General features: G+C 40.8%; 1 protein-coding gene across 4 annotated transcripts in view; it reads left to right on the top strand.

Annotated features, from left to right (window-relative positions):
- Window positions 1–26,051, top strand: part of ZNF385A (zinc finger protein 385A) — a 211,098-nt gene that overhangs the window by 157,995 nt on the left and 27,052 nt on the right. The gene's annotated exons all lie outside the window — the stretch shown is intronic.

The raw sequence follows: 26,051 nt of genomic DNA, 5'->3' as shown, positions 1-26,051 counted from the left end.
AGACCAGATTGCCTTGTGCTAAATGCTTTAATTGCTTGCCAATGGTGATTGAAACTTGTGTCCCTGCCAAGAGATTTATGTATGCAGAGCTCAGGAGTAACCCTACATAGAATGGAAATTAATTGTGGCAGACCCATATCTCTGTCTGATTGATTCACATCTAATCTGCCGCAGCTAGCTCTAGTTAACTGTCCTGCTCTTGGAACAGCTGCCCAAACAGCTGGGCCGCTTCAAATTATATTTTAGCTTTCCGCTCCTAACAGAGGAGGGGCCGGGGGAATGTAAAATGGGAGGGGGCTAACCCCTGGGAGTGCTTTTGTTTATTTCCCATCCACAGCTGCATGTTTCAAATGAGGACAAAAATCTAGAGGAGATTGGACCAAAGTTTATTGTACCTATAGATGTGTAGCCATAGATGTGTCAATGAATCCGCTGTTGACATTGGATTGGTTTGCTCCAGATACATAGGCTTCCACTTCTTGCAAAGTCCAGTATGTCTTCATTCTATGCAGTTATGTGATGGAATCTTGAAATATTTGCATAGCACGCCTTGTTTGATTTCCCTTACCATGTGTGATATCAGCCAGAAGGATATGTAAAATGAGCTTTGGTATGTTATACGCCTCTTCCTGTGTCTTCCTTATCTACGAAACAGGCTATTCTGAAAGAATTGTACCCCAGGGTAATGGACTACTGCTGAGATACTTCACAATTTTAACTCATTCATGTTAAACCATCTGTGATGTTAGTCAATGTCCCGGAGATGCAGAGCATTGTTCTTGTCTAGATGATTAGGAGATAAATACATAATAACTCACTGAGTCAGACATCTGACTTCCTAAATATATTTCTCCGGTGATTTAGAAACACCCAGTGCTGATTTCTGTTAAATTTGTCCCAATTTAGCAGCTCATGTAGCTTGCTATAATATCAGTGTATTTTTCTCACTTTTTTCATCTTGTTCTCACGTCAAATGGATCTGAGAAAGCTGCTGTGCTTTATTCATAACATCATGATGTACAGTTAGAAAGGGTCATTTATAAACCACAAAATCCACTGCTCTATGCTTTGGGAAACATGTAAAATTTTGATTTTATGCACAATTAGGTATGCATGATGTAGCTGGAATGTTGCTAAAGCGATTTTCCGATCTATAAAAAAATTTGTGCAAATGGTTAAACTGCAGTAAGATTAGTCACTTACTAATGTACTGTCTGTAGCTGAAATGCCTCTGTAAGTCAGCCTCACATGCAGTCACATCACCAGGTTCCTGGTGTTTAACTCATGCTTGTGTGATGTCTGGTACACTGAACACATCGTTATCTCCCCTCTCTGAAGTACAGGACATCACATATCACATGTTACTTTTCTCCACCCACCCTCCCTGTCTTTGAAGGAATCGTGTTTTTGTATAAGCTCAGAAAACCCCATTAAAATTATTTCTAGGATCTACTCGGTAAACTTAGGTAAAGGACCTAAAACATAGTATTTTGTTAATTAGAAACCTATATCATATGTCAGAGAGGCAGCAGGAGATTAGGGAGAAAAACAAGTAGTTTAAAGTGAAACTACATCCACCTCACCCCTAAAGTTATACTTACCCGGTCCACGCTAATCTGGAGAGCCACCATGTTTTTTTGTGGGCCGCTCCTGTAGCCTACCTGTAGGTCCTCGGCAGTGGTTGGAATGATTGGAATGATCCCTCTAGGAACCCTTAAAATAAGTAATTCCCACAGAGAGGTATTCCCTTTATTCCTCCTTCACGCAGGGTTTCTGTATGTTGCTTTAAAGAGATTTTCCAGCTAATAAAAATGGATGGCCTATCCTCAGGGTAGGCCATCTATAGCTGATAGTTCAGAGTCCGACTCCCGGAACCCCCATCGATCATCTGTTTTGAAGGGGCGATTCACAGGTGTTGCAGCCTGTGAATACCTGTGAATCGCCGCTAAATGTGTGTTGAACATTCACAGTGAGCAAGAAGAAATGAAGGGAAAGCAGCGCTCGTACAAGCGCAGCGGCCCCTTCAAAACAGCTGATCGGCGGGGGTCCTGGGAGTCATACTCCGACCCATCAGCTATTGATGGCCTGTGAAGGATAGGCCATCCATTTTTATCGCCTGGAAAACGTCTTTAATATGGCTGAAAAAAATAACTTAAAAACGCCTTAGTTTTTCAAATATAAAATGCGTCTTTTATGGCATTTTTTTACATGCATCTTTGGTGGCATTTTCTATCACGTGAAATTTTGTACTTACATTTTTCCAGATGTTTTTAAAGTTCTATAGTGAAGCCCTTGGAGAAAAATGCCATATCAAAAGCATGCTGCGTCTAGATAAAAAGGCTACTGATCACAAAAACAGAACAAAACCGCCAATAAAAGAAACGCTGTGTATGTAGACATTCTCATATTTTACTATAGATTTTAAAATAACATGTAGCTGTAATGTTTTTGCCCCCCAAAAAACATGCAAAATAGCCATTGAAACTGGCCTTACAGATACCAGGTGGGTCATAACAACCCCACCCTAGGACTTGAGCACAGTAGCAAGAGTTATACTTTAACTTCCTAACTGTTGTAGGAAGAATTTCCTTGGGTTCTTTGAGAACTAGGTCAAATTATCTTTTTTGCTATAGACTCTATAGTAGTAATGGGACATGCCTAAATGGGATAGGTATAGCTGTGCTTGGGAAAAGATAACCAGTAGGTTGGATGAAGAGGGCAAATCGAGAAAAAGTGCTCACAATAATATAGATTTAGAACTGGGGTTAAATTATTAATCGGGTGAAATGGTGGGAGAGGTACTAATGGTTTATAGGGATAAACTACTACATCTACAAATACTCAAAAACACATAAACCGTATACTTATAAATGACAAAATCCTTACACCATTTAGCCATTTTTAGCATGCGTTAGTTAAATGGCTATAACTTTTTCATTTGTTGGGCTAGCGACGTGATTTTTGCGATGTTTTTTCCGTACACAATGCAGGTTTCTTTTTTTTATCGTTTTTATACACATCCTTTTTGCTATTTTAGAATTTTTATTCTTAAAGTTTGAAAATAATAGTAAAAAAAATAAGCTTTTTTACTTTTCAGCTATTTTTTTTTGGTAATAACATAGTTTTACCCTAAAGTAGAACTTTTAATTGTGATCGTCATTGTCTACCGTAAATTGTAATATATTACATGTCTATATTAGGGTAATTGGGTCAGCGCTAGCGTTACAACAATGATTGGCGGGGGGAACGTTTTTTTGGGGGGTGGGTATTTTATGTGTATTATTATACTTTTTTTTTTGCACTTTACTTTACTTTTATTTTTTTATTACTATGGTCTGTCCCTCAAAGGTCAGAAAAGACCTTTGGGGAACTTTATATATATTTTTTCTTTCTTTTACACCAGGCTTTTCCACTGTAACTGGAGCTGCACAGGGGAAATCAGCCCTCTCATAGTGACGATTGTCACTAATAGGGCTGTGCTGGGTCTAGTAAGACCCAGCAGCAGTCTGTCAGTAACGGCACCCGGCGATCATGTGACCAGTCACATGATCACCGGGACCAATAGAGACAGCGGCCGCTGCCTCTATTCCTATACACAGCGTTCATTGGGCGGTGTGTACACGTGATCAGAGAAGACAGAAGCAGCGAAAGCTGCTTCTATCTTCTCCTCAGAGTCCCTGGCAGTCACTGTATGGCAGTCACATAATGTTGTAGGAAAACATAATGACAAAAATTGTACTTTTTTATGGTGCCTCCGCGAGACAATGGGGCAGATTTACTATTCAAAATATGCCAGAAGTGTAGCATACATGCTGTGCGCCAAATTTATTATCTTTTTAGACACTTATTTTGACACGCTCAACAAGTGGTGTAGTTTAATGGGAAAAGTGGCATGGTCTAGTGGAATGGGCCTGGTTTAAGATGTGACACTTTGCACTAAAAATGTGCCAAAATACTGGCATAAACTAAGCCAACTAATCGGTGGTATAAGGAAGAGAAAAGTGTTTATCATATCTAGCTAGACGCACACAATTTATCATACAGTATGCACCACTATGATAAATTTGGCGCATTTTCTGACTGCCTGGTCTAAGTTTACACTATCTAAAACTTAGACAGTATTAGTAAATCTGCCCCACTGTATTTTCCCTAGAGAAGAATACCTGACATGCGATTATTATTATTAATTAATGGTTTATATTATCATCAAGGGTGACAAATTAAGTTATGGCCTTGCTTTAATTTTATAATCAACCGTCAGGCTACTTGTGCACGTTGCGTAATTTGGTGTACAAAATCTGCATCAAAACCGCAGGTAAATGCAAGTAATTTCACAGGTAAAATCCGCATCTAATAGTGTGTATTTTTATGCGTTTTTAGGTGCAGTTTTACATTTTGTTGCGGGAATAGGTGCTGTTTTATGCTGCTTTTTTAATAAACTTGTCAGATACAATTCTGAGACGCAAGAGAATTTGATATGCTTCGGATTTTAAAATCAATTTACGTGTGGAAAAGTTCCGCAACATGTAGATGAGATATTGATACTTGAAATCTCATTTACTTTTCTGGTACTGTATGACGTTGCAGGTTTGCCAGAGGGAAATACGCGCAGCAAATCCACACGTAATACGCATCGTGTGCATTTGGCCTTATACATATACAATAGTGGTGTTTGTTAGCCGACCTGTGTGTGTCTGGGACTTTAAGTTTCCAGGTTATGATAAATATATATCATCTGGCTGCAACTTTATCAGAATTACAAATCTTCCAGAATAACCTTACTGAGTCAAGTACGGTTAATCTAAATAGACATAAACGTGCATTCACACATTTTCCTGACAAAAAACAGCAAAGCGCAGAAAGGTCTTCCTTACACGTACTGACATTCAGCCCATCTGGAGAGATAAAGATAAGAAAAGAGAAGTACTAAAATGAACTCTAAGGATAAATTATCTGTATCACAGCTATAGAAAGCATGGTCCCAGAGTCAAAAGAATTTAGGATGCACATCATATAGCTGTAGCCTGTAGGAGTTACATCCATGGAGTAAGGCCCCATGCCCACTTCAGTTTTTTCCTTCAGGGTGCTAGCCGTTTTTCTGATGGCTAGCACACTGACCCATTCATTTCAATGGGGCCATGCACAATTCAGTTTTTTTGACGGTCCCGTTGCTCCGTTCCGATCCAAAGTAGAGCATGTCCTACTTTGGTCCGAGATTCCGTGACCGTGAGGCCCATGCAATTCAATGCGGCCGTCAAAAAAACTGAAGGCACACGGAAGGCATCCGTGTGCCGTCCGTGTGTGACGGAGCCGTTGCCTAGCTACGGCCGGGCGGGCTGAAATACATTACATAAATATTACACTAATCGGCAGCCACTTGTCTCTATCACTGATAGAGAAAAGAGGCCGCTGATTAAAAATAAAATAAAAAGCAGTTCATACATACCGGTCGTTGTCTTGGTGACGAGTCCCTCTTCTTCCTCCAGTCCGACCTTCCTTTCTGACGCGGAAGCCCGTGATTGGCTGCAGAGGCCGCTGTAGCCTATGATTGGCTGCAGAGGTGGTCACGTGGGATGAAGCATCATCCCTGGAGGCCGGCCTTCTGACATCATCCTGATGTGCGTGACCACCACTACAGCCTGTGATTGGCTGCAGTGGCGACATGGATGAAACGTCATGCCTGGAGGCCGGACAGGAGGAAAGTAAGTATGAACTTATTATTTTTATTTTTTTATTACATTAAAATTGTATTTTCCAAGCGCCGAGCATGGTACTGTCCAGGGTGCTGAAAGAGTTACCGCTGATCAGTGCAGCCCATTAACTCTTTCAGCACCCTGGACAGTACCATGCTCGGCGCTCGGAAATGGAAACACGGAGTGCACACGTAAAAACTGTGTCGGAAGTGTGCACGAGGCCTAAATAGGACATTTTATTTTATATCTATGCAAATATAGGGAACAAGCCAAATTGTATGTATGACAAAACCTAAATAACAGTGTAGTAGAATCTTCATTAGGTACATATACAATGGTTGAGTAGGTTTGGTAACAAAATTAGTTTATGTAAGGGGTTACTAGGAAAAAGTTAAAAAATTGGTTTATCGTTCACATCTGTTTATTTTATGATTTATAGGGCTTTAGTTTCTAGTTTTACATGATATTCTAAAATAATCATAGATGCTTTGATATGGTTTTAACTTTCCAGAATGTCATGCACCATCATCTCCCATGACACTGTGTGGAGTCTGTTCAATGAGCTTTAAATTAATTACCTTCAAAGAGGCTCTGTCACCAGTTTATTAATTCCCTATCTCCTAACTAATCTAATAGGCGCTATGATGCTGATAACTACTGTGTGATTTGTTTTCAAAAATGTTTATTATTTGCAAAGTTATGAGCATTTTTCTAAATATGCTAATTTGGCTCTAATAGTCAAATAGGAGGTGACTCTTTCTTTTCACTCTGGGCGGTGTAATGTTTCTATATGACGCTGTCCAATCAGCATACAGCTTCTCCCCCTTCCTTGCCCAGCAACCCAGCGTGATCATATAGTATACAACTTACCTTTCCAACTGTGTTTTCAACTGGCGATATCTTAGGTTGTGTCACAGAATCTCCTCTTTCATATGCCACCAGAACCGCTGTTCTAGGTGGTCCACAGCCAGAGATATGGCTATCTGAAGTGATCCCCCTTCCCTCCAGTCTCCCTCTCTCACACAGTGTGAAGCAGCTTCATGCTGATAGGACATCGTCAGGGGCTGTGAGTAGCTCCACCTCAGGAGAATCGCTGCTGTTGACACCCACTTGTCTAATAAAGTCTCATTTACATATTTAGAAAAATGCTCATAACTTTACAAATAATAAATGTTTTCAATTTTATTTAAAAAACAAATCACACTGTAGTTATCAGCAGCAAAGCGCCTATTCGACTAATTAATAGATAGGGAATTAATAAACTGGTGACCGAGTCCCTTTAAGTTGAACATCCACCATTGATTGTCATGTTTAGATCCAAAATTCGGTGCGGATTAATATCTAAATATATCTTTCTAGTGATCAGATTCCTGCTTTCTTTATACAGAGCTCCAAATCGTTTTTTCTTTGTAAAAGTAGTACATTATAAAAAATATATATACATTTGGTATCGCCGTGAATTTACTGACCCTCAGAATAAAGTTAGGTTGTCGTTTTTACTGCACGGTGAAAGTCGTGAAAACTAAACCCAATAAACAATGGATCAATCTCAGTTTTTTCCAGTTCCTCCCCACAAAGATTTTTACAGTTTTTTTTTACAGTTTCCCAGTACATTATATGGTATTTAAATGGTGCCATAAATAAACTACAACTCGTTTCGCACTGGCCACTGAGCCTCACAATAGACTGACACTTCCTGTTCTGTAAAGATCACTTCTCAGCAGTCATCTCATTATCATCACAGGCAGAATTACAATGAGAGGTAACACCTTTATATAGATAACACAGGATCCACCACTGACAACAGGTGATGGACACAGCTTCTCTCCTGCCCTTTCCTGCACAATGACCTCTGCTCAGGTCACAGAGTATGCCTAGAACACTCTCCGATGGGTCAGCTCCCGACTACAGGCTCCTTTGGCCCATGAGGCTGCTGCAAAGCAAATCTCTAAATGTTGCTAACAGCCAAGATTTTGTCCCCAATAAACATGTATTTAAATAATATATACAATCAAAAAATAAAAACAGATTATAAAAAAGATATTTCACTATCTAGTTTTAATTTGTAAAAAAAAATAAAAATATAGGTGGAACTTTTCCTTAAAGCTGCCATAGAGTTGCCAGTGCCGTGCAGAGTTCAATTTAAAGAAAGGCAGCATGGATCTAAGCTTTGATCTATTTTTGCTGTGTAGCTAAAATTATCTTTTTACAGCCCTCCTTTTACTTTGCAAATAATAAGGGTTTCATTAGCCCCGTGTTATCCCCTGAGGACGTTGCTTCTGCAACGAAACATGTCGGGGGGGCTATCGCCATCTTAATAATCACTGATGGCTTAGTTACTCTCTCTAATTGTGTGGGACTGATTCTACGAACGGCAGTCTGCAGCTGCCGAATCAGTCAGTCTCTCTCATTGCGTCCAGCGATGTGCTGGGTGCGTGCACTTTGATCTCACGATACATACGAGCCGTCTTCTGATACAATTTTAACCTTTGTTGTTGTCTGTCTGTTTGATTCATTAATAAAAGTTACATTTTAACTGCTACTACTGACACCAATTCTATGGTGGCTGGGAAATTGGGACCTCTGTGCCTTGGCACATTTTTTTCTCATTGTTCATTTATCCCTGCCAGCCACTAAGGGTCTTCCTTTTGCTTTTCCTATTTCTATCTACGGCTCCTGTTTTTGTGCTTCTGCATGAACACTGTAAAACTTATTTTAATTACCTCCCACATTTCACACTAAAATCAATGAGCTGTTGAGCATCTTCAAACACTTTTAGTCTCTTACATCTTAAAGGCTATGTACACCTTTGAAATAGTTGTTTTTAAAAAAAATAAAAAAAATAATTATTAGTCTATTAGTGTGTTTAGTGTAACTATCAATACTTTTTATTAAAAATTATTTTTACTATTTGAGATACAGCTGCTTTGTATTATGGTACTACACTATTTTTTTTTTTTACTGTATCCTATATACAAGGCGGCTATATCTTGCGCTGAGACCTGAATCTGTCAGGTCGAGGTCACGGACGAGTTCAGTGACAGCGGGTCCTGCGTGTCTCTAACTCGCATAATCCACTATTGATCACATTTAAGTTATGGACTTAGATGTGATCGATAACCGCTCGATCCTGCGTGTCAGAGACACGCAGTCCCACTCAACTGACGGATACAGGTTTCCGTACTAGATACAGCTGCTCTGTATACAGAATACAAATCAGCTGTATCTCAAAAAGTAACTGAGGGATTCAGTGACAGCGGGTCCTGCGCCTATGTCTGACACACAGGATCCACCTGTTAGCCATCACATCTATGTTCATAACTTAGATGTGACAGATTACAGGTGGATCTTGCGTGTCAGAGACACGCAGGACCTGCTGACACTCAACCCGTCAGACCTGCGGGACTGACCGATTAAGGTCTTAGCGAAAGATACAGCTACTCTGTACACTGAATACAGAGCAGCTGTATCTCAAAAAGTAAAAATAATTTTTAATAACTACTAATTTTAAATTTGCACCAAACACACTGACTGGCATTTTTCTATAAAAAAAAAATCCCTTTCAAAGTTTTACATAGTCTTTAACAAAAGAGATCCTCTGCATAAGATGATTGCAGTGCTTTACTGTAGGATGACATTGGGCATAAGGCTCCTTAATAATCATGCGCCATTTATAAACAGCGTTCAATGATTTTTACATGCAAAAATGAAGTCTTATTACTTCTCAGCCAGTTGCCAGTCACTCTTGCCGCAGGCTGCATCGCGTGGTATTAAATCGGTCATTTATAGGAGCCGTACACCTTAGAAAAACACTGAATAATGATCAGTTTGTCGGTTTTCAAAACAAAATGAACCATGTAACTGTGGATCTGTCCCTTACAAATATTTTATTGCCTGAGCCATTTATTCACTTGGAACTAATGACATTTCTGAGGCGTAAGGCTACAATTATCCTCGCTTCCCACTGAAATAATAGGCTTCATTCTCATGACTATTTATTTAACCCACAATGTGGGAGCTGTACGTGTGACTATGCAATTTATATACATTATATACATGGTTACCCTATAAAAGAAGAAAAGACCGCTTATCTTTGGGAGTTTTTTTGTAATGCCGTCTTGATGTAATATATTTTCAATTAGGTATAATAAAACGACAAAAATAAATAAATACTGCTTCTGTCAGCCCCGTAGACTTTGAATAGAGCGGCAGCGTGTATATTCAGCCGCTGCTCCATCTGCTGATCGGTGGAAGTCCCAGCGGTTGGACCCCCACCGATCTAGCATTTTTAGGTGGAAAATGTTGAACACTCGAATACCCCTTTAAGTCTGAATTTGCACACAGCTGTTTTGCACTTCTTTTTTTTTTTTCATTTGTTATATCCAGTGTGTAAGGAAGGCGATTATTGAAAAACTGATCACAACTTATAATAAATGCTCAAGTAAACCAAATACAAAATACCCAGCACTGTGTAGTATACTCAATATACTTAGGTCATGGAAGATCAGCAATCACAGGCTACCTCATCCCAGCCTTCAGCAGGATAATCCGTTTACTTAAACCAATTCACCTGCTGATGGTTTTTCTCTAGATTTTTGCTGGGAAGATCCAATGTACCTTGTCCAAAATATCTGACTTAACCCCTTCCCCCTGCTATCATTCTGCACCATAATGACCATGCCATTTTTTACGTTTTTCCATCGTCTCATTCAAAGAGCTATAGCTTTTTTATTTTTGCGTCGACATAGCTGTATAAGGTCTTGTTTTTTGCGGGACAAGTTGTACTTTTTAATAGCACCATTTTGGGGTGCATATAATTTATTCATTAACTTTTATTAACTTTTTTTTTGGGGGGGCGATAGAAGTAAATTTCACCACTCTTTTTTTGCATCCTAAATCTACGTCGTTTACCGTGTGATATAAATAACACAATAACTTTATTCAGCGGGTTGTTACGATTACAAAGATACCAAATTTGTATAGATTTTGTATGTTTTACTACTTACACAGTAAAAACACTTTTTTTTCAAAATTGTGTCTCCATATTTGAAGAGCCATAACTTTTTTATTGTTCCGCCGATGAAGTTGTATGAGGGCTTTTTTTTTTTGCGGGACAACTTGTAGTTTTTATTGGTACCATTTTGGAGTAGATGTGACTTTTTGATCACTTTTTATCACATTTTTTTAAGGTCAGGATTACAGAAAACAGCAATTTTTACATTGTTTTTTATTTTATTTTTTACGGAATTCACCGTGCGGGTTAAATAATGTAACAGCTTTATAGTCTTACCAAATATGTGTAACTTTTTTGCTTTATTGTGTTTTTTTTTTTTAATAGTAAAGCATTTTGTAAGGGAAAAAAGGGGGTTTTTCATTTCTATTTTTTTTCACTTTTTTTTTTATTAACTTTATTCAACTTTTTTAAACTTTTTTACTAGTAACACTAGGGGACTTCACTATGCGATCATCCGATCGCTTTTATAATACACTGCAATACTTTTGTATTGCAGTGTATTACTGCCTGTCCGTTTAAAATGGACAGGCATCTGGCATGACCCAGCAGGCATTCACTATAGGCAGACCTGGGGGCCATCGGAGACACAGACACTCGGTGATCTTATCACCTGGTGTCAGTGGGATGAGAGGGAGCTCCCTCCCTCTCTCCAAAACCACTCAGATGCGGTGCACGCTATTGAGCACCGCATCTGAGGGGTTAAATGCGTGAGATTGATACTAATATCGATCTCACACGTTCGAGCAGGGACGCCCCCAGCCCTCAGCTACCTCTGGCAGCTGAAAGCAGGGAGATTTAATGGCTCCCTGCTCTGTTTATTTATTTTGATGCAGCGCCGTGAAAAGGCTATTGCATCAGAACAAAGCCCACTAATGACTGCCATGAAAAAGCTTCTCGGCGGTCATTAAGGGGTTAAAATATCCGGGGGAAAAAATAAAATATTAGATTTTTTTCCCCTCTAATTTAGGGCATGGCCAGACGTGGCATATTTCTGCAGACACTGTCCACATCAATGCTGCACATAATCTGCGTTGCAGGTTCTGTTGCGGCTTTGCCTAAAATGTGCAGTAAATTGCTGCGGATTAGCCGTTGCGTATTCAGGTGAAGAGTACTTCCTGCTGTCTTTTAAAACATTTCATCTCAGTCTGGCTGTAGACCTCGAAACACATAGGTCCAGCCAGAATGATGAAATATCCTGTTTATAAAACCAATACGCAGCGCAACACACATAACATCTGCGGATTTCATTGCGGAATTTTGAATCTCCATTGAAGTCAATGGAGAAATTTCGCAATAAGTCCGCAACAAGTCCGCTACACGTCCGCAACAGCCAGTGTAAGCTGCGGACACCAAATTCCGCAACGCAGCCTATGGTCCGCAACAGAGTTTTCCGCCACGTGTGCACGAACCTAACTAAAAAGGTGTGGAAGCCAATGGAGAAAATGTCCGCTGCGGATTTCTGCAGCGGACTGGCCACAGCAGAATTCCAGAGCAATTCCGCCACGTCTGGCCATGCCCTTATGGTATAAGTTGCACAAAAGCAGAGCTTTTATGTTGCTCCCAAAATGAAGAAAAGGCACTAGCTGGTGGTTTTAGTGCCTTATTTTTATGTACATTTAACGACCTTCACTTTAACGTACTAGTCCTTCTCAATGAATTAGAATATCATCAAAAAGTTAATTTATTTCAGTAATTCAAGTCAAAAAGTGAAACTCATATATTATATAGAGTCATTACACGCAGAGTGATTGATTTCCAGCATTTTGTTTTCTTTTCATATTGATGATTATGGCTAACAGTTAATGAAAACCCAAAATTTAATGTTTCAGAAAATTAGAATATTAAATGTGGCACTGCTGAGGTGTTATGGAAGCCCAGGTTGCTTTGATAGCGGCCTTTAGCTCGTCTGCATTGTTGGGTCTGGTGTCTCTCATCTTCCTCTTGACAATACCCCATAGATTCTCTATGGGGTTTAGGTCATGCGAGTTTGCTGGCCAATCAAGCACAGTGATACTGTGGTTATTAAACCCGGTATTGGTACTTTTGGCATTGTGGTCAGGTGCCAAGTCCTGCTGGAAAATGAAATCAGCATCTCCATAAAGCTTGTCAGCAGAGGGAAGTATGAAGTGCTCTAAAATTTCTTGGTAGACGGCTGCGTTGTCTCTGGACTTTATATAACACAGTGGACCAACACCAGCAGATGACATGGCCCCCAAACCATCACTGACTGTGGAAACTTCACACTGGACCGCAAGTAACTTGGATTGATACCTCTCCACTCTTCCTCCAGACTCTGGGACCTTGGTTTCCCAATGAAATGCAAAATTTACTTTCATCTGAAAACAGGACTTTGGACACTGAGCAACAGACCAGTCCGTTTAAAGCCTTAGGAAACCTTTGCAGGTGTTTTGTGTTGATTCGCTGATTAGAGTGTGACCCCATGAGTTTACAATCTTCAACTTTTACCTAATATTAACATTTTCTGAGAGACTACATTTTGGGTTTTCATTAACTGTTAGCCATAATTCTCGACATTAAAAGAAAAAAATGCTGGAAATAGATCACTCTGTGTGTAATGAATCTATATAATATATGAGTTTCGCTTTTTGAATTGAATTACTGAAATAAATTAACGTTTTTATGATATTCTAATTCATTGAGCAGGACTAGTATACCTACCAGTTTAAAAACTGGCAGTATAAATTATTTGGAACATTTTCCTCATATACTCGATAAGGCCATTGTGCAATTTTTCTTTAGTAACTAACACTAATGCCACCAATAGCAGTAAGATCTGTAAATAGCACCAATGGAGTTCAATATGAGCTGTATACAACACCGCCCTAGTGGTGGCAACAAGCAACCAAAATGTGGTGGGGGAGCCATGCTCTGTACTAGAGAAACTGAGCTTCATAGCCTTATCAGAAATGTTAGGAAATTGTTCTAAATCATTCATCTATGCTGCTGGTTTTTCAGAAAATAGTTATAACAATAGGTGAGATTTAAGAATGTGCCTCGGCAGCAGAGATAGGGACATCTCCCACAGGAATCTCTCTGTAGACTTTCTTTTAATGATAAACTTAGCTTTTTAGTACAGTTTCTGCTTCTTGCGGGTAATGTGCATTATGTAATTGTTTAATGCCTCCACGTCTTATGTAATTCATTAATGCTTCTCTATTAATGAGATTTCCTTTCTGTACTGTTAAAAGAAAAATCTTTAATGAAAGTATAAGTACAATTAAATTTGGAGATTATCTTGGTTGAAGAGTAAATCTATAAAACGTCTATTTGCTTGACAAAGAACAAAAGTCTTTTTTTTTTTTTTTCCCCAAGCATTGAAATGGATTTTGCAATCTTTCTTACATTTGAGTATAATATGATGTAAAATGTTCTACTTATATAGATATTTTAAGCAGATTTTTTTGACTACAATATAATTTTCTGAATGCTGGAATTGAAAATTATTTGAGATAAAAGCCTGGGCCTCAGCTTGACTGAGCAGTAAATGAGAATTCCATCCAGAACTGAAGATTCAATTTACGAGGGAAGTGCAAACTATTAGTGGTCCTGGTAGGTTTCCACAGATCTGCAGCAGTAAGGAGAGGTTGCCAGCAGTGTGCTGTCGATGTACTGAATGATTCCTCTGTGTAAAAGGCTGCCAAGGTTGTTAGAAAATGCAAAATATTAGAAATCTGTATCAAGAAAATTCACGTTAAAGAGGACCCGTCATACTTGCATTCCCCATAAAATAACTGATCTAGAACATCTTTTCTTCTGCATTGTGCCATTCCTTTATTTTTTCCTCCTACAACTTTATGAATAAATTGACGATTGAAAAAAAGACACATATCCATCAAGTTCAACCAAGGGATGGGAAAAGGGAAGGGAAAAATGTCACACATAGGAGCGAATATTTTTTCGTTCTAGGAAATTATCGAAGCCTTTTGTAAAGCCATCTACTGTCCCTGTTGTGACCAGCTCCTGCGGTGACTATTCCATAGATTCACAGTTCTCACAGTAAAGAAGGTTTGTCGCCTCTGCAGGTTGAACCTTTTTTTCTCCAGATGGAGGGAGTGCCCCCTTGTTTTTTGAGGGGGCTTTACATGGAACAGGATTTCACCATATTTTTTGTATGTGCCATTCATATATTTGTATAAGTTAATCATTTCCTCTTTTAGTCGTCTCTTTTCAAGGCTAAATAGGTTTAATTATTTTAATAGTTCCTCATAACTTAGATTCTCCATGCCCCTTATTAGCTTCGTTGCTCTTTGTATTTTTTACAACTCCAGGGCATCCTTTCTATGAACTGGAGCCCAGAACTGAAGTGCATATTCTAGATGAGGCTGCACTAATGCTTTGTAAAGTGGTAAAATTATATCCCTGTCCCGCGAGTCCATGTCTCTTGTAATACACAACATTATCTTGCCGGCCTTAGAAGCAGCTGATTGATATTGCATTCTGTTATTTCGTTTATGATCTACAAGTACACCCAGATCCTTCTCAACAAGTGACTCCCCCTAGGACATATGATGCATACAGATTGTTGGGACCCAGATGCATAACTTTACATTTATCTACATTAAACTTAATTTGCCAAGTGGACGCCCAAACACTTAGTGTGTTCAAATCAACTTGCAATTTACGAACATCTTCTATAGACTGACCAATACTACATGGCTTGGTGTCATCTGCAAAAATAGAAATAGTGGTATTAATCCCATCCTCTATATCATTAATAAATAAGTTGAATAGTAGTGGTCACAGCACGAAACCCTGCGGTACACCACTTATAACCGGGGACCATTCAGAGTAGGAATCATTGACCTCAACTCTCTGGATACGGTCCTTGAGCCAATTTTCAATCCAATTACAAACTATACTATCTAAACCTATAGTCCTTAATTTACCCATTACACGTCTATGAGGGACAGTGTCAAATGCCTTTGCAAAGTCCAAAAACACTTTATCCACAGCGGCCCCTTTGTCTAGGCTTCTGCTCACCTCTTCATAAAAACAAATCTGGTTGGTTTGACAACTTCTGTCCTTAGTATAACCGTGTTGGCTGTCACTAATACAACTATTTGTTGTGATATAATCCTGTATATGGTCCCTCAATAGCCCCTCCAACATTTTTCCCACGATTGATGTCAAGCTTACTGGTCTATAATTACCCGGGGGAAGACCTAGAGCCCTTTTTGAAAATAGGCACCACATTTGCCCTGCACCAGTCCCTTGGCACTATTCCAGTCACTAGAGAATATCTAAATATTATGAAAAGGGGGACAGAAGTAACTGAACTAAGCTCTTTAAGAACTCTAGGGTGTAACCCATCTGGTCTCGGGGCCTTGTGTACATTTATTTTATTTAACTTAGCTTGGACCATATCTACATTCAGCCAATTCAGTATATCAACTGATATATTAACAGCACTGGCACCAGCTACATCAGCTGCTCTTTCTTCTGTTGTATATACAGAGCTAAAGAACCCATTAAGTAACTCTGCCTTCTCTTGATCCCATGTGACCAACTCCCCATTACCACTGTTTAGAGGTCCTACATGTTCAGACCTTGGCTTTTTTGCATTTGCATACTTGAAGAATTGTTTTGGATTTGTTTTACTATCATTAGCCACCTGCCTTTCATTTTGTATTTTTGCTTATTTTATTGCTTTTTTACAGATTTTATTAAGCTCTTTATAATTTACAAAGGCTACAGCAGTACCCTCAGATTTGTATTTTTTCAAATGCCCTTTTTTTTGTCATATATTGCCCTTTTTACAGAAGGCTTTGGGGGGTTTAATTTTAGTCGTTTATACTTGTTACCTATAGGAATAAATTTTGCACTATAACTACCCAAAGTAGATTTTAAAATCTCCCATTTATCATTTGTACCATTATTTGACATTAGTTCTTACCTGTCTATATCCTGAATTGCAGCCCTCATCCTTGGGAAATTGGCCTTCTTAAAATTACGTGTTTTTGCCCTCCCAGCCCGTGTTTGTTTTTTACAGTATAAGTAAAATATAACTATATTGTGATCACTGTTACCGAGGTTTTCACGAACATTGACATTTCCAACAAGCTCGGCATTATTAGAAATGACCAGATCCAAGAGAGCTTTACCTCTAGTCGGGTCTTCCACAAACTGGCCCATAAAATTTTCCTGCAACAAGTTGAGGAAATTTCTTCCCTTTGCAGTTGAAGCCGAACCATGACACCAATTAATATCCCGGTAATTAAAATCTCCATCTGTTTATATAGCTGACCTTCCATCTCCTCAGTTATATTGGGGAGTCTATATATTATACAAAAAGTAATTTTTTTCAGTGTTTACCTCCCTTTGTAATTCCACCCACAAGGTTTCAACCTCTTCACAATCTTCACCCACTATTGTCTCTTTCACAATCGCCTTCATATAACTTCTCACATACAGACATACACCACCGCATTCATATCACTTCTCACATACAGACATACACCACCACCTTTCCTATTTGTCCTGTCCTTCCGAAACAGTGTAAAACCCTGTGGATTTACATCCCAGTCGTGTGAAGAGTCTAGCCATGTTTCATCAACACCAACTATATCTATATGTTCCTCCACTACCAAGGCCTCTAGCTCCCCCATTTTGCTTGCTAAACTTCTGCCATTTGTGAACATACACATTTACTTGCATTTCAATTTTTCACTTTCAGTATCAGAAATGTGATTATTTGACATCATTTGTGCATTTTTATTTTCATTGCTGTTTTGTAACAAAAGGATCTCCTTATCCTGTTGTCTAGTCCTCTCCCCGCAGTCTATTTCTCCCCCCACCAAGTTAGTCTAACCCCTCTCTAACCTAACTACCCTTTTATTTTCTACATTGACTTCCTTCCTCAGCCCTAATTTAAATACTCCACCACCCCAGCTAGAATTCTCTTCCTCAGCACAGCGGACCCCCTTCCATTTAGGTGCAAATCATCTGCAGAATACAGTTTGTACCCCAATTAAAAGTCAGTCCAGTTAACTAGAAACCCAAAGCTACACCTCTACACCAAGACTTAAGCCATGCATTTAACACCCTGAGCTCCCACTGTCTTTCCTGTGATGCGCATGGCACAGGCAGTATTCCTGAGAATACAACCTTGGAGGTCCTTCACTTCAGCTTGTACAGCTACAATTGAATACTATGGCACTGCTCCACCATTAAGTAAACTACTGGCCATGTTAGGCCTGCAGCCTATGAGATGCTGAAACAGGATCCCTGTGCAGGCCAGCGCAACGTGCCGGCCTACGCAGGGGTCCTGTCTCGGCACCTCATAGGTTTAAGGCCTAACGTGGCTGAGGGGGCCTTTTGTGCAGCTCCGTTCGTTGTGGGGACGGGGCTAGGTGAGTATAAGTCTTATTACTTGTTTGGGGGACCTAGTACTGAATGGGTGAACGATCTACAAGGGGAACTGTGAGTACCACTATCTACAGGAGGCATTGTAAGTGTCACTATCTGTATTAGATATAAGAAAAAGTTTCTCCAGCTCACTACTACTGCCACGGGTCTCCTGTGTAGCGCTCAGATTTATGTCCTGGCTGACGTGTAATCATGGGAAAAATAGAAGTTGAATCCAGTGCTTCAGAGTAAAACCAACCAATCTTTATTTCTTATCGATTCAAAAAATGATACAGTGACATTAGGAGGTGGGTGTGGAGAGGCTACTTGTTTCTGATGGTTCCTCCGTCATTACTTTTGGCTTGAGTGTCACGATCTGCAGGGAGCAGTGTGTGTGGCACAATTACAGGGAGCACTGTGTGTGGCACAATTTATAGGAGACACTGTATGGCACTATCTACAGGGGCACTGTGTGTGACACTATCTATGGGCCCGCCAGACATAACTTTGCTTGGGGCCCCAGAAATGACAAATCCACCCCTGGATACGCCCCCTTGACAAGGCGAATGGTAACAACCAGATGTCATTTTATTCATACATTTCTAGGAGGAATACCAGAATAACGGTACAATGCACGAGTTTTAAGAAAAGATGTTCCATAATTGTATACAATTATTCACTAAAACAAGCATGTCAGGAGAGCTGACATGTCTGTTTAAGAGACCCTCACTGTAAAGGATCTGCCAGACACAGCTTCTGTGTCGACGCCCGTGGTTACTCAGTCTGCACCTAAGTCTGATGGAGTGACTCCTTCTTCTACCACTCAGGCTGGGAGGCTGAGGAGTGGGAGAGCCTATCACAGCCTGGCCAGACGGAGCTAGCTCCCGCCCTCTGTCTATTTATACCTTCGTTTCCTGCTTCTCCTTTGCCTGTGATTCTGCTGGTTTCCTGGCTCTGCTGCTGTTGCTTGTACTATTTGTCCTCTGCTTCATATTGACCCTGGCTTTACTGACTACTCTCTTGCTCTGCGTTTGGTACCTCGTACACTCCTGGTTTGACTCGGCTCGTTCACTACTCTTGTAGTTCACGGTGTTGCCGTGGGCATCTGCCCCTTTTCCCTTAGCTTCTTTGTACCCTTGTCTGTCTGTCTGTCGTGCACATAGTGAGAGTAGGGACCGTCGCCCAGTTGTACGCCGTCGCCTAGGACGGGCCGTTGAAAGTAGGCAGGGACTGAGTGGCGGGTAGATTAGGGCTCACCTGTCTGTCTCCCTACCCCGTCATTACACTCACGCTTAGATTATAAATTATAATAAGCTAGCACCAGGAATGTAACGGTAGGGAGTACAGAGGTTGCAGTCTTATCGAGGCCCTGGAGACTGAAGGGTCCAATGCGGAAACCAATAGTATACCACAATTAGATTTTACCATGAGTTTCAGCATAGGCATGACCATTTGCAGATTACTTGTTGCTGTGGTTTATAAATGTTTATTTCAGAAATATGTTATTGTTGATGATATAACTCATGTGGAATAAAAACAGCACAAACGATAGTTAAATAAAAAGTGCATATGCACTTTCTATTTATAGTGTATGCGTGTACCCTTAGAACAATTTTCTTCCAAGGACTTATTGTACTCTATTCTGGCAACGCCAATATACTAAATTGTTTGATCATTGTTGTGTATGAAGATATTCCAGCTGGACCTCTTAGGAGCCATGGGCGTTGTGGTATAGCTGTTCAAATCTTTGGAGCCACTCTGCTTCTATTCTCCTATATTTAATACAGGCAGCCTTGCTCCTATTAGAATTAACAAGAGTCATATAGGTGCTGTACTGATTACGGGAGCCTTGGAGACAAGGAGCTCGGATCTATGGAGATTTGAGCAGCATAGATCATAGATCATGGATCGTAAGAGGTCCATCTGCAATATTTTTTTATCCAACCATAACCCTACTGTAATGACTGTAGAAAAGAGCCATTGACACCAACAATAACATGCAATTGTACCTTTTCCAAAAGTTAATTATTCACCTGTCCTGTTTTGTGGACTTGTTGACAAGGAAAGACTGGGCAGGACTTGTATGTAGAAAAGCCCAAAACATACTCTTTGCACATTCATTACGGAAAGAATTCCTACAAAGCAGCTTCCTTCTTCTGAAACAATATTTCTTGGGCCTAATGTTTGTTATTTTTTGGCTATTAGAAAAAAAAACAGGACGAGTAGGAGCATGCAGCGTGACATATATGGACAGTGACGTCGGCAGCAGTACTGGAGTCCCCGAACAGAGCATCAGCTGATGCCCTGCTCAGAAACTCCAGCGATAGGAAACCCCTGAAGTCACTGACCATATATGGACAGTGATGTTAAGAGCAGTGCTGGAGTCTCCGGGCAGAGCATCAGCTGATGCTCTGCTCAGGAACTCCAGCGATGGGAAACCCCTGAAGTCACTGACCAAATGTCGGGAACAGTGCTGGAGTCCCGAGCAAAGCAATAGGCAATGTGACAGCCCCTTGTGGTCATGCCATTGATAACACGCCAACACGAACAGCACAGGAAACAAGCCCTCAGTCACGTGGGGCCGTGTCAGCGCGTCATCAGTATTAGAAAAGCTACAGGACTTCCGGGAACGATTCACCGGGTTTGAACTGCACCATTTAGTACTGACATTTTAATTAAAGTACATTACTAAGTGACTTCTTTTTACATAAAAATATTAATGCAATGCAATTTTTGGTCCCCGGATAATTCTTTTAAGATTCCTCTTCTAGCTACATTGTAATACTGTGCATGCTCTTACTCGTCCTGTTTTTTTTTCTAATAGCCGAACGGACAAAAAAAACTAAAACATTAGGCCCAAGAAATATTGTTTCAGAAGAAAGAAGCTGCTTTGTAGGAATTCTTTCAATAATGAATGTGCAAAGAGTGCCAATGCCTGTTCCCAATACAGTACATTGTAGTCACGTGAATATCCTACATCTTGACATTTTACAAGCAAACTTTGTTCAAAGACCTGTGACATTACAGACCGACATCATGAAATGCAGTAGCGTCTAGATTAGGGCCTATGAAAGACATGAAGTGAAAGCAGGTGAATGCTAAAATGCTAAAATTGTAACAACGTAAATAATGCTTTCTCTTAATAGTATCCATTAGTCCCAAACAACCTCTTCAATAAAGCATATTTATGAGTGCTACCTAGTTTTAATTTTATCCAATTGAAGGCCAGACTTTACACAGTGATATGCAGCCCTCCCAGGAGTGTACATATAAGGGTTGCTGAGGCAGCAGTTGTACCTGTCCCTAGTGCTTGAGGCGGCCCAAGCGCCCTCCTGCCATATAAGAGGACAGCGGTATTATAAATGATAAATGAGCAAGGCCGGCCTTTGGGGTGTGCGACCTGTGCCATCACACAGGACGCAACACTCCAGCAGCTGAAAGGGGGCGCTGTGTTTCTTAAGCACCCGGGTCCGGCTACTCTGCAGATGCCTTTCCGCCTGGGCGCTCCTTCTCTGCTCTCGACAGTGGGGCCCACGGCATAAGGGGGCCCGTGCTGCTCTGGCACGGGCCCCCTATTCCCAGTGGTGCTGCTAGCAGCAGGAACGGGGCATAGGTGAGTAAAACATTTTTGTTTTATTTGTTTGGGGGAGCTGTATGGCACTGTATACAAGGGGGAAGTGGGGGGCTGTATGACACTATCTACAAGGGGGAGGTGGGGGCTGTATGGCACTATCTACAAGGAGGAGGTGGGGGGAACTGTCAACAAGGGGGATTTGGGGGGGGCTTTATGGCACTCTACAAGGGGGAGGTGGGGGGCACTGTCTACAAGGGGGATTTGGGGGGCTTTATGGTACTGTCTACAAGGGGGAGGTGGGGGGCTGTATGGCACTATCTACAAGGGGGAGGTGGGGGCTGTATGGCACTATCTACAAGGGGGAGATGGTGGCACTGTCTACAAGGAGGAAGTGGGGTTCTGTATGGCACCATCTACAAGAGGGAGGTGGGCAGCTGTATGGCACTACCTACAGAAGGGAAGTATGGCACAATCTACAGTGGGCACTATCTACAAGTGGGGCTGTGTGTGGCACCCAGAAGAGGGGGGCCCAGTTAAAAGTTTGCTATGGGGCCCAGTGTTTCCTAGTTACGTCGCTGGCTCTGGTGCTAGTGATGCACTGAGACTGACACATGATGTGTCACATGACAATGCAATGTGTGTTTCACAGTGCAGCGCCGGGGCCATAACAGAGAAGGACTCAAGAGCGCCCGGACGACTGGTGAGTAAAATAAACCACCGCTCGGTTCCCGGGTCCCCAGGCTGCAAGCCAGCCATTATTTATACATAATTATTAAATTACACAGTGGCACAGTGAGGGTATAAGGGGGCTGTTGGGGGGCTGTATACTGTGTGGGGTAGGCATAATTATACAGTGTGACAGTGGGGGCATAAGGTGGCCATTATATTGTGTGTGGGGTGGTATAAGGGAGCAATAGTTATACTGTGTGGGGTCACAAGGGGCATTATACTATGTGTGGGTCACTAAAAGCTAGTATGCTGTGTTGGAGCACTAAAGGGGGACATTAAATTTTGTGGGGGCACTAAAGGGGGCATTACACTGTGTGGGGACACTTAGGGACATTATACTGTGTGAGGGAACTAAAAGAGGCATTATACTGTGGGCGGGGGGCACTTGGGGGAAATTATACTGTGGGCAGGCACTAAAGGGGGCATTATAATGTGTGGGGGCATTTGGGTGACATAGTGTGTGTGGGCACTAAAGGGGGCATTATACTGTGTGGGCTATAAAGGATGCATTATACTGGGTGCGGGGGCACTTAGGGGACATTATACTGTGTGGGGCCCACTAAGAGAACATTATACTGTGTAGGGGCACTTCAGGGGCAATATACTGTGTGTGATACTGAGGGGGCATTATACTGTGTGGGCAAACTTAGATGACAAAATTATGTGTGCTTAAAGGGGTTATAATATATTATAATATTAAATATTATTATTATACTGTATGGGGCAGCTATGGGGCATTATACTGTATGGGGGAACTAAAGGGGTATTATACTGTGTGGGGGCACTAAAGGGGGCATTATACTGTGTGGGGGCACTATAAAGGGCATTTTACTGTGTGGGGCACTAAAGGGGGCATTATAAAGTGCATTTTACTGTGTGGGGGCATTATACGTTTTTTATGGGGCATTTTTTTTTATGATGGAGTGGTGCTCTGAAAGAACATTTTGGATGTGGCTAGAATTGTCAGAACAACTTGTATGTCGATTAATCAGTGACCTTCTCTACGCATATTGAAAAAGCCCATATGTGGAACTGACTTGTCAAAAGTATAGCTTTAGTTAATAGCTTCCAGCTATGTACCTTTGGCACACCAGAAACTGTTTGGAGGGTAGCAAGCTGTAAAGTAAAAAGAACGGGACAATTTAATATTTAACTTTCCATGAAATATGATGACAATTAGGGGGAATGCGCATATCTGTAATTATACTTGAATCACCTCCAATGATAAGCTATACGGTCTATAAATTCTAAATATGCTGGCCCATCATTAAAAGTTACCGATCATCTCCTTTCAATTATTTTGGAGACACAACCTGCTAAATTTATTGTGGTTGTTGTAAGTAAACACATTTTTCATATGGAGCTTATGAAGTATAATTATCACGTTGATTAAAAGTAAGCGATTATCTCGGCGTAATTTTATTTCCCCTTGGTTGCACTCGTGGCTTTATAAGTCCAGCCTGCCTGGCAGCAAGGTGCTTGACAGACTCTCCCCTGCCCCAGGAGACTGCTGCTGCTGTGTTGTGGTTGGGTCCAGCCAAGAATTTTTCGGAGGCGACTTCCTGTTAATCCCCAGTTATCTAAACACTGAGCTGAGGCAGCGTGGGGAGATGTTAAGCGTATGTCGACTCAATGGCAGCCAAAAGGGAAAACTGCTTTCTCCTTCTGCTCCTTCGGCTGTTTTTCTCTGCTCCATTTTGCTATTTGCACCCACAATCTCCTCTGTTTTGTTTTTTGTTTTTTATATTTTCTTCCTGCCCAGTCTTCAATATTGAATGTCCTTTACTACTCTGGCATCTTTTTAATTTTTCCTTTGGCCCAATGATATCATTTTTATTTCACTTGTTCATACATATATACAAATTGGCTAATATTTATTACTGATTACCATCGTAGAATAGAATAGTAAATGTATTGCTTAATACGATGATCACAGAAATAAATATCTGCAATTTACATACGTCACTGGCTGGTGTTTAATCCCCCTTAGCTAATGAAATATTCATCACTGTGATCTCATGGGTACTGCCCAGTGTACTCACGAGGTTGTGGAAGGTGTACGGCTCTAACACATTGCTGTGCTCCTGCCACAACAGCTGGGATTGGCGTTTAACTCTCTCTGTCAGACCACTGGCACCCCTCAACACTAGGTGGATTGCCTGTAAGTGACACACTAACAGGCAATAATGCCTTGGAGTACAAATTACTTGAAGCATTATTTATGCGTTTAAGTGATCGCAGCTTCGAATCCTCTAGCGGGACTTTAAATAAATCTTCCATTGAAAATAGGATTTTAAAAAGTTATGTACAAATTTATTTTTTTCTATCGTATCGTTACAATTGTAACAACCCGTAGAATAAACATAATAATTATTTATATCGCATGGCGCTTGGCATAAAAAGAAACAGCGGATTTTATGTTTTTTCCTTATTCCATATCCCGCCCAAAAAAAGAAATGAATAAAAGCTGATCAATAATGTAATTTGCCCTGAAATGGTGGCAATAAAAACTACAATCAGTCTCGCAAAAAACAAGCTATCATACGTCAAAGGAAAAAAAAAAAAGGTATGGCTCTCGGAATGCAACAACAAAAAAATGCATTTTTCAATAAAACTGGCTTTTATTGTAGAAAATCATTAAAATATAAAAAAAATCTATACATATTTGGTTTTGCTGTAATAGCACCGACCCATAGAATAAAGTTAATGTGTCAGAAATACAGCTCTCCTCCCAAAAAAACGTACTAATTAAATTCTTCAAAATGATGGCCATAAAAACTAAACTCGTCCTCATTCAGCTGCATCTACGAAAAAAAAAAAGTTTACGACTCTTGTAATGCGGTAATGAGAAAAATGAAAAAATTACAAAAAATAGGCTCGTTCTAATATTACTATGTAACTAAAGAATCTGCCAGACACAGGTTCTGTGTCGATGCCCGTGGTTAATCAGTCTGCATCTGCTCCTAGCTCTGATAGAGTGACTCGATCTGCTACCACTCAGGCTGGTAGGCTGAGGAGTGGGAGAACCTATCACAGCCTGGCCAGACGGTTCTAGCTCCCGCCCTCGGTCTATGTATACCTTCATTTGCTTCTTGTCTTTGCCTGTGATTCTCTCTTGTTTCCTGGCTCTGCTGTTCCAGCTATTACTATTTACCTCAGCTTCATTTTGACCCTGGCTTTACTGACTACGCTCCTGCTCTGCGTTTGATACCTCGTACACTCCTGGTTTGACTCAGCTCGTTCACTACTCTTGTTGCTCACGGTGTTGTCGTGGGCAACTGCCCCTTCTCCCTTAGCTTCTGTGTTCCCTTGTCTGTTTGTCTGTCGGGTACATATTAAGCATAGGGACCGTCGCCCAGTTGTACGCCGTCGCCTAGGATGGGTCGTGCAAGTAGGCAGGGACTGAGTGGCAGGTAGATTAGGGCTCACCTGTCTGTATCCCTACCCCGTCATTACAGTAACACAGCATAAAGCCTAATTCACAATAATGTTTTTAGCACTGCATGGTACCCTAGTCTAATCAGGACACAATACTGTGTGTAAAGTAACTATTTAAATAAAAAATTCATGCATGGACACACGCATCACGGCATAGATACCGTAAAAATAAAAATGCAGAATGCATCATTGGATTCCGATTTGCAGCTAAGAAATACCCATGGAAGTTACTGGAAAG

The sequence above is a fragment of the Rhinoderma darwinii genome, chromosome 2 (assembly GCF_050947455.1).
Source record: "Rhinoderma darwinii isolate aRhiDar2 chromosome 2, aRhiDar2.hap1, whole genome shotgun sequence".
Taxonomy (NCBI): domain Eukaryota; kingdom Metazoa; phylum Chordata; class Amphibia; order Anura; family Rhinodermatidae; genus Rhinoderma; species Rhinoderma darwinii.
The sequence above is the reverse complement of the archived record's forward strand: the minus strand, read 5'-3'. Positions and strand labels throughout refer to the sequence as shown.